This window comes from Somniosus microcephalus, chromosome 12 (assembly GCF_052327205.1).
Source record: "Somniosus microcephalus isolate GS21.2 chromosome 12, FLI_Smic_1.0, whole genome shotgun sequence".
Classification (NCBI taxonomy): domain Eukaryota; kingdom Metazoa; phylum Chordata; class Chondrichthyes; order Squaliformes; family Somniosidae; genus Somniosus; species Somniosus microcephalus.
In genome coordinates this window covers 163,893,345-163,903,997 of record NC_140998.1, presented here as the reverse complement: position 1 = coordinate 163,903,997, position 10,653 = coordinate 163,893,345, and the positions used below count along the sequence as shown (strand labels likewise).

The following is a 10,653-nucleotide window of genomic DNA, read 5'->3' as shown; positions in this document are numbered from 1 at the left end:
ACACAATCCCAGTCTCACCCTCACTCCGGGCAATCCCAGCTTCACCGTCACTCCACACAATCCCAGTCTGACCGTCACTCCACACAATCCCAGTCTCACCGTCACGCCACACAGTCCCAGTCTCACCGTCACTCCACACAATCCCAGTCTCACCGTCACTCCACACAATCCCAGTCTCACCGTCACTTCACACAATCCCAGTCTCACCGTCACTCCACACAATCCCAGTCTCACCGTCACTCCACACAATCCCAGTCTCACCGTCACTCCGGACAATCCTAGTCTCACCATCAGTCCACGCAATCCCAGCTTCACCGTCACTCCAGACAATCCCAGTCTCACCGTCACTCCGGAAAATCCCAGTCTCACCGTCACTCCGGACAATCCCAGTCTCACCCTCACTCCACACAATCCCAGTCTCACCGTCACTCCGGACAATCCCAGTCTCACCGTCACTCCACACAATCCCAGTCTCACCGTCACTCCGGACAATCCCAGTCTCACCCTCACTCCACACAATCCCAGTCTCACCGTCACTCCGGACAATCCCAGTCTCACCGTCACTCCACACAATCCCAGTCTCACCGTCGCTCCGGACAATCCCAGTCTCACCGTCACTCCTGTCAATCCCAGTCTCACCGTCGCTCCGGACAATCCCAGTCTCACCGTCACTCCGGACAATCCCAGTCTCACCGTCACTCCACACAATCCCAGTCTCACCGTCACTGATAGAAACATAGAAGATAGGAGCAGGAGTAGGCTATTCAGCCCTTCGAGCCTGCTCCGCCATTCAATGAGATCATGGCTGATCATCCAAATTCAGTGCCCTGTCCCTTCCTTCTCCCCATATCCCTTGATCCCTTTAGCCTTAAGAAATATATCCAACTCCTTCTTGAATATATTTAATGAACTGGCCTCCACCGCCCTCTGTGGCAGAGAATTCCACAGGTTCACCACTCTCTGGGTGAAGAAATTCCTCCTCATTTCAGTCCAAAATGGCTTCCCCCTTATCCTTAGACTATGACCCCTGGTTCTGGACTCCCCGGCCATCAGAAACATCCTTCCTGCATCCAGTCGGTCCAGGCCTGACAGAATTTTATAGGTTTCGATGAGATCCCCTCTCAATTTTCTAAACTCCAGTGAGTACAAGCCCAATCGACACAATCTCTCCTCATACGTCATTCCTGCCATCCCAGGTATCAGCCTGGTGAATCTTCGCTGCACTCCTTCCATGGCAAGCACGTCCTTCCTCAGATAAGGCGACCAAAACTGCAGACAATACTCAAGGTGTGGTCTCACCAAGGCCCTGTACAACAGCAGCAAGACTTCCTTGTTCCTGTACTCGAAACCTCTTGCTACGAAGGCCAACATACCATTTCCCTTCTTAACCACCTACATGCTTACCTTCAGCGACTGGTGCACAAGAACACCCAGGTCTCTTTGCACTTCCCCTTCTCCCAATCTATTGCCATTCAGAAAATAATCTGCCTTCCTGTTTTTGCCACCAAAGTGGATAACCTCACATTTATCCACATTATAGTGCATTTGCCATGTTTCTGCCCAATCACCCATCCTGTCCAAATCGTACTGGAGTTTCACGACATCCTCCTCACAGCATACCCTCCCACCCAGCTTTGTGTCGTCTGCAAATTTGGAGATATTACATCCAATTCCCTCGTCCAGATCATTAATATATATTGTGAACAGCTGGGGTCCTAGGACCGATCCTTGCGGTACCCCACTAGTCACTGCCTGCCACTCAGAAAACGACCCGTTTATTCCAACTCTTTGCTTTCTGTCCGCCAACCAGTTCTCTATCCAAGTCAATACCTTGCCCCCAATCCCATGTGCCTTAATTTTGCACGCTAATCTCTTATGCGGGACCTTATCGAAAGCCTTCTGAAAGTCCAAATACACCACATCCACTGGTTCTCCCTTATCTATTTTACCAGTTACATCCTCAAAAAATTCCAGTAGATTAGTGAAGCATGATTTACCTTTTGTAAATGCATGTTGACTTTGTCCGATTCTGTCACTGTTTTCTAAGTGCTCTGCTATTACATCTTTTATAATGGACTCCAGCATTTTCCCCACTACCGATGTCAGGCTTACCAGTCTATAATTCCCTGCTTTTTCTCTACCACCTTTTTTGAATAGTGGGGTAACATTAGCTACCCTCCAATCCATGGGCACTGTTCCAGAGTCTATCGAGTTCTTGAAGATGACCAGCAATGCATCTACTATTTCTAGGGCCACTTCTTTATGTACCCTAGGATGTAGATTATCAGGCCCTGGGGATTTATCGGCCTTCAGTCCCATCAATTTTCCTAACACCATTTCCCTACAAATACTGATTTCTTTCAGTTCCACCCTTTCATCAGACCCTATGTTCCCCGGCATCTCTGGGAGGTTATTTGTGTCCTCCTTTGTGAAGACAGAACCAAAATAGGTATTTAGTTGGTCAGCCATTTCTTTGTTCCCCATTATAATTCCCCTGATTCTGACTGCAAGGGACCTATGCTTGACTTCACCAATCTTTTTCTCTTCACATATCTATAAAAGCTTTTACAGTCAGTTTTCATGTTTCCTGCAAGCTTACTCTCCTAATCTCTCTTCCCTTTCTTAATTAATCCCTTTGTCCTCCTTTGTTGAATACTAAACTGCTCCCAATCCTCAGGATTATTGCTATTTCTGGCCAATTTATATGTCGTCTCCTTGGATCTTATGCTATCCCTAATTTCCCTTGTTAGCCACGGTTGAGTCACCTTTTTTGCTTTATTTTTATGCCAAACTGGGATGAACAAATTCTGTACTTCATCCATTTGGTCTTTGAATATTTGCCATTGCCTATCCACCGTCAACCCTTTGAGTGACATTCCCCAATCAATCCTACCCAACTCGCGCCTCAGACCATCGTAGTTTCCTTTACTTAAATTGAGGACACTAGTCTCTGAGTCAACTACTTCATTCTCCATCTTAATGAAGAATTCGATCATATTATGATCACTACGACCCAAGGGGCCTCGTACAACAAGATTGCTAATTAATCCTTTCTCGTTACATAATACCCAGTCTAAGATGCCCTGATCTCTGGTTGGTTCCTCGACATATTGGTCCAGGAAACCATCCCTTAAACACTCCAAGAATTCCTCCTCCACAGTATTGTTACTAATTTGGTTAGCACAATCTATATGTAGGTTAAAGTCACCCATGATGACTGCTGTGCCCTTATTGCACACCGGAAAATCCCAGTCTCACCATCACTCCGGACAGTCCCAGTCTCACTGTCACTCCACACAATCCCAGTCTCACCGTCACTCCGGACAATCCCAGTTGCTCCGTCACTCCACACAATCCCAGGCGCACCGTCACTCCGGACAATCCCAGTCTCACCGTCACTCCACACAATCCAGTCTCACCGTCACTCCACACAAGCCCAGATTCACCGTCACTCCACACAATTCCAGTATCACAGTCACTCCACACAATCCCAGTCTCACCATCACTCCACACAATCCCAGTCTCACCGTCACTCCACACAATCCCAGTCTCACCGTCACTCTGGACAATCCCAGTCTCAGCATCACTCCACACAATCCCAGTCTCACCGTCACTCCACACAATCCCAGTCTCACCATCACTCCAGACCATCCCAGTCTCACCGTCACTCATGACAATCCCAGTCTCACCATTACTCCACACAATCCCAGTCTCACCGTCACTCCACACAATCCCAGTCTCATCGTCACTCCACACAAGCCCAATCTCACCGTCTCTCCGGACAATCCCAGTCTCACCGTTACTCCGGACAATCCCAGTCTCACCGTCGCTCCACACAATCCCAGTCTCATCATCAGTCCGGACAATCCCAGTCTCACCGTCACTCCACACAATCCCAGTCTCACCGTCACACCGGACAATCCCAGTCTCACCGTCACTCCACACAATCCCAGTCTCACTGTCACTCCACACAATCCCAGTCTCACCTCACTCCACACATTCCCAGTCTCACCGTCACTCCACACAAGGCCAGTCGCACCGTCACTCCGGACAATCCCAGGCTCACCGTCACTCCACACAATCCCACATTCACCGTCACTGCGGACAATCCCAGTCTCACCGTCACTCCACACTATCCCAGTCTCACCATCACTCCATACAATCCCAGATTCACCGTCACTCCACACAATCCCAGTCTCACCGTCACTCTGGACAATCCCAGTCTCAGCATCACTCCACACAATCCCAGTCTCACCGTCACTCCACACAATCCCAGTCTCACCATCACTCCACACAATCCCAGTCTCACCGTCACTCCAGACCATCCCAGTCTCACCATCACTCCAGACAATCACAGTCTCACTGTCACTCCCCACAATGCCTTCTTACCGTCACTCCACACAATCCCAGTCTCACCGTCACTCCACACAATCCCAGTCTCACCGTCACTCCACACAATCCCAGTCTCAACGTCACGCCACACAATCCCAGTCTCACCTTCACTCCGGTCAATCCCAGTCTCACCGTCACTCCGGACATTCGCAGTCTCACGGACACTCCGGACATTCCCAATCTCACCGTCACTCTGGACAATCCCAGTCTCAAAGTCGCTCCACACAATCCCAGTCTCACCGTCACTCCACAAAATCCCTTTCTCACCATCACTCCACATAATCCCAGTCACACCGTCACTCCACACAATCCCAGTCTGACCGTCACTCCGGACATTCCCAGTCTCACCGTCACTCCACACAATCCCAGTCTCACCGTTACTCCACACAATCCCAGTCTCACCGTCACTCCACACAATCCCAGTCTCACCGTCACTCCGGATAATCCCAGTCTCAAAGTCACTCCACACAATGCCACTCTCACCGTCACTCCGCACAATCCCAGTCTCACGGACACTCCGGACAATCCCAGTCTCACCGTCACTCCGGACATTCCCAGTCTCACCGTCACTCCGGACAATCCCAGTCTCAAAATCACTCCACACAATCCCAGTCTCACCGTCACTCCACACAATCTCAGTCCCACCGTCACTCCGAACAATTCCAGTCTCACCGTCACTCCACACAATCCAGTCTCACCGTCACTCCACACAATCCAGTCTCACCATCACTCCACACAATCCCAGTCTCACCATCACTCCAGACAATCACAGTCTCACTGTCACTCCCCACAATGCCTTCTTACCGTCACTCCACACAATCCCAGTCTCACGGTCACCCCACACAATCCCAGTCTCAACGTCACGCCACACAATCCCAGTCTCACCTTCACTCCGGTCAATCCTAGTCTCACCGTCACTCCACACAGTGCCAGTCTCACCGTCACTCCACACAATCCTAGTCGCACATTCACTCCTCACAATCCCAGTCTCACCGTCACTCCACACAATCCCAGTCTCAACGTAACTCCGGACAATCCCAGTCTCACCGTCACTCCACACAATGCCACTCTCACCGTCACTCTGGACAATCCCAGTCTCACCGTCACTCCGGACAATCCCAGTCTCACCGTCACTCCACACAATCCCAGACTCACCGTCACTCCGGACAATCACAGTCTCACTGTCAGTCCACACAATCCCAGTCTCACCGTCACTCCCCACAATTACTTCTCACCGTCACTCCGGACAATCCCAGTGCCACCGTCACTCCACACAATCCCAGTCTCACCGTCACTCCACACAATCCCAGTCTCACCGTCACTCCACACAATCCCAGTCTCACCGTCACTCCACACAATCCCAGTCTCACTGTGATCCACACAATCCCAGTCTCACCGTCACTCCACACAATCCCAGTCTCACTGTCACTCCACACAATCCCAGTCTGACCGTCACTCCGGACAATCCCAGTCTCACCGTCACTCCACACAATCCCAGTCTCACCGTTACTCCACACAATCCCAGTCTCACCATCACTCCACACAATCCCAGTCTCACCGTCACTCCACACAATCCGATTTCCACTGTCACTCCACACAATCCCCGTCCCACCGTCACTCCACACAATCCCAGTCTCACCGTCACTCCGGACAATCCCAGTCTCACCATCACTCCACACAATCCCTGTGTCACCGTCACTCCACACAATCCCAGTCTCACCGTCACTCCACACAATCCCAGTCTCACCGTCACTCCACACAATCCCAGTCTCACTGTGATCCACACAATCCCAGTCTCACCGTCACTCCGGACCATTCCAGTCTCACCGTCACTCCACACAATCCCAGTCGCACCATCACTCCACACAATCCCAGTCTCACCGTCACTCCGGACAATCCCAGTCTCACCGTCACTCCACACAATCACAGTCTCACAGTCACTCCACACAATCTCAGTCCCACTGTCACTCCACACAATCCCAGTCTCACCGTCACTCCACACAATCCCAGTCTCACCGTCACTCCGGACAATCCCACTCTCACCGTCACTCCACACAATCCCAGTCTCACCGTCACTCCGGGCAATCCAGTCCCACTGTCACCACACAATCCCAGTCTCACCGTCACTCCACACAATCCCAGTCGCACCATCACTCCGGAGAATCCCAGTCTCAGCGTCACTCCACACAATCCCAGTCTCACCATCACTCCGGACCATTCCAGTCTCACCGTCACTCCTGACAATCCCGGTCTCACCGTCACTCCGGACATTCCCAGTCTCACCGTCACTCCGGACATTCCCAGTCTCACCGTCACTCCGGACCATCCCAGTCTCACCGACACTCCACACAATCCCAGTCTCACCGTCACTCCACACAATCCCAGTCTCACCATCACTCCGGACAATCCCAGTCTCAGCGTCACTCCACACAATCCCAGTCTCACTGTGATCCACACAATCCCAGTCTCACCATCACTCCGAACCATTCCAGTCTCACCGTCACTCTGGACAATCTTAGTCTCACCGTCACTCCACACAATCCCAGTCTCACCGTCACTCTGGACAATCCCAGTCTCACCTTCACACCGGACAATCCCAGACTCACCGTCACTCCACACAATCCCAGCCTCACCGTCTCTCCAGACAATCCCAGTCTCACCGTCTCTCCGGGCAATCCCAGTCTCACCGTCACTCTGGACAATCCTAGTCTCACCGTCACTCCACACAATCCGATTTCCACTGTCACTCCACACAATCCCCGTCCCACCGTCACTCCACACAATCCCAGTCTCACCGTCACTCCGGACAATCCCAGTCTCACCGTCACTCCACACAATGCCACTCTCATCGTCACTCCGGACAATCCCAGTCTCACCATCACTCCACACAATCCCTGTGTCACCGTCACTCCACACAATCCCAGTCTCACCGTCACTCCACACAATCCCAGTCTCACTGTGATCCACACAATCCCAGTCTCACCGTCACTCCGGACCATTCCAGTCTCACCGTCACTCCACACAATCCCAGTCGCACCATCACTCCACACAATCCCAGTCTCACCGTCACTCCGGACAATCCCAGTCTCACCGTCACTCCACACAATCCCAGTCTCACTGTGATCCACACAATCCCAGTCTCACCGTCACTCCGGACCATTCCAGTCTCACCGTCACTCCACACAATCCCAGTCGCACCATCACTCCACACAATCCCAGTCTCACCGTCACTCCGGACAATCCCAGTCTCACCGTCACTCCACACAATCCCAGTCTCACCGTCACTCCACACAATCCCAGTCTCACCGTCACTCCGGACAATCCCAGTCTCACCGTCACTCCACACAATCCCAGTCTCACCGTCACTCCGGACAATCCAGTCCCACTGTCACTCCACACAATCCCAGTCGCACCATCACTCCGGAGAATCCCAGTCTCAGCGTCACTCCACACAATCCCAGTCTCACTGTGATCCACACAATCCCAGTCTCACCATCACTCCGGACCATTCCAGTCTCACCGTCACTCCTGACAATCCCGGTCTCACCGTCACTCCGGACATTCCCAGTCTCACCGTCACTCCGGACATTCCCAGTCTCACCGTCACTCCGGACCATCCCAGTCTCACCGACACTCCACACAATCCCAGTCTCACCGTCACTCCACACAATCCCAGTCTCACCATCACTCCGGACAATCCCAGTCTCAGCGTCACTCCACACAATCCCAGTCTCACTGTGATCCACACAATCCCAGTCTCACCATCACTCCGAACCATTCCAGTCTCACCGTCACTCTGGACAATCTTAGTCTCACCGTCACTCCACACAATCCCAGTCTCACCGTCACTCTGGACAATCCCAGTCTCACCTTCACACCGGACAATCCCAGACTCACCGTCACTCCACACAATCCCAGCCTCACCGTCTCTCCAGACAATCCCAGTCTCACCGTCTCTCCGGGCAATCCCAGTCTCACCGTCACTCTGGACAATCCTAGTCTCACCGTCACTCCACACAATCCGATTTCCACTGTCACTCCACACAATCCCCGTCCCACCGTCACTCCACACAATCCCAGTCTCACCGTCACTCCGGACAATCCCAGTCTCACCGTCACTCCACACAATGCCACTCTCATCGTCACTCCGGACAATCCCAGTCTCACCATCACTCCACACAATCCCTGTGTCACCGTCACTCCACACAATCCCAGTCTCACCGTCACTCCACACAATCCCAGTCTCACTGTGATCCACACAATCCCAGTCTCACCGTCACTCCGGACCATTCCAGTCTCACCGTCACTCCACACAATCCCAGTCGCACCATCACTCCACACAATCCCAGTCTCACCGTCACTCCGGACAATCCCAGTCTCACCGTCACTCCACACAATCCCAGTCTCACTGTGATCCACACAATCCCAGTCTCACCGTCACTCCGGACCATTCCAGTCTCACCGTCACTCCACACAATCCCAGTCGCACCATCACTCCACACAATCCCAGTCTCACCGTCACTCCGGACAATCCCAGTCTCACCGTCACTCCACACAATCCCAGTCTCACCGTCACTCCACACAATCCCAGTCTCACCGTCACTCCGGACAATCCTAGTCTCACCGTCACTCCACACAATCCCAGTCTCACCGTCACTCCGGACAATCCAGTCCCACTGTCACTCCACACAATCCCAGTCGCACCATCACTCCGGAGAATCCCAGTCTCAGCGTCACTCCACACAATCCCAGTCTCACTGTGATCCACACAATCCCAGTCTCACCATCACTCCGGACCATTCCAGTCTCACCGTCACTCCTGACAATCCCGGTCTCACCGTCACTCCGGACATTCCCAGTCTCACCGTCACTCCGGACATTCCCAGTCTCACCGTCACTCCGGACCATCCCAGTCTCACCGACACTCCACACAATCCCAGTCTCACCGTCACTCCACACAATCCCAGTCTCACCATCACTCCGGACAATCCCAGTCTCAGCGTCACTCCACACAATCCCAGTCTCACTGTGATCCACACAATCCCAGTCTCACCATCACTCCGAACCATTCCAGTCTCACCGTCACTCTGGACAATCTTAGTCTCACCGTCACTCCACACAATCCCAGTCTCACCGTCACTCTGGACAATCCCAGTCTCACCTTCACACCGGACAATCCCAGACTCACCGTCACTCCACACAATCCCAGCCTCACCGTCTCTCCAGACAATCCCAGTCTCACCGTCTCTCCGGGCAATCCCAGTCTCACCGTCACTCTGGACAATCCTAGTCTCACCGTCACTCCACACAATCCGATTTCCACTGTCACTCCACACAATCCCCGTCCCACCGTCACTCCACACAATCCCAGTCTCACCGTCACTCCGGACAATCCCAGTCTCACCGTCACTCCACACAATGCCACTCTCATCGTCACTCCGGACAATCCCAGTCTCACCATCACTCCACACAATCCCTGTGTCACCGTCACTCCACACAATCCCAGTCTCACCGTCACTCCACACAATCCCAGTCTCACTGTGATCCACACAATCCCAGTCTCACCGTCACTCCGGACCATTCCAGTCTCACCGTCACTCCACACAATCCCAGTCGCACCATCACTCCACACAATCCCAGTCTCACCGTCACTCCGGACAATCCCAGTCTCACCGTCACTCCACACAATCCCAGTCTCACTGTGATCCACACAATCCCAGTCTCACCGTCACTCCGGACCATTCCAGTCTCACCGTCACTCCACACAATCCCAGTCTCACCGTCACTCCACACAATCCCAGTCGCACCATCACTCCACACAATCCCAGTCTCACCGTCACTCCGGACAATCCCAGTCTCACCGTCACTCCACACAATCCCAGTCTCACCGTCACTCCACACAATCCCAGTCTCACCGTCACTCCGGACAATCCCAGTCTCATCGTCACTCCACACAATCCCAGTCTCACCGTCACTCCGGACAATCCAGTCCCACAGTCACTCCACACAATCCCAGTCGCACCATCACTCCGGAGAATCCCAGTCTCAGCGTCACTCCACACAATCCCAGTCTCACTGTGATCCACACAATCCCAGTCTCACCATCACTCCGGACCATTCCAGTCTCACCGTCACTCCTGACAATCCCGGTCTCACCGTCACTCCGGACATTCCCAGTCTCACCGTCACTCCGGACATTCCCAGTCTCACCGTCACTCCGGACCATCCCAGTCTCACCGACACTCCACACAATCCCAGTCT

At 52.9% G+C, this 10,653-nt stretch overlaps 1 protein-coding gene across 1 annotated transcript in view; it reads left to right on the top strand.

Moving 5' to 3' along the window:
- LOC147109675 (uncharacterized) overlaps positions 1-10,653 on the top strand; it is a 130,383-nt gene that overhangs the window by 1,411 nt on the left and 118,319 nt on the right. The window lies entirely within an intron of this gene.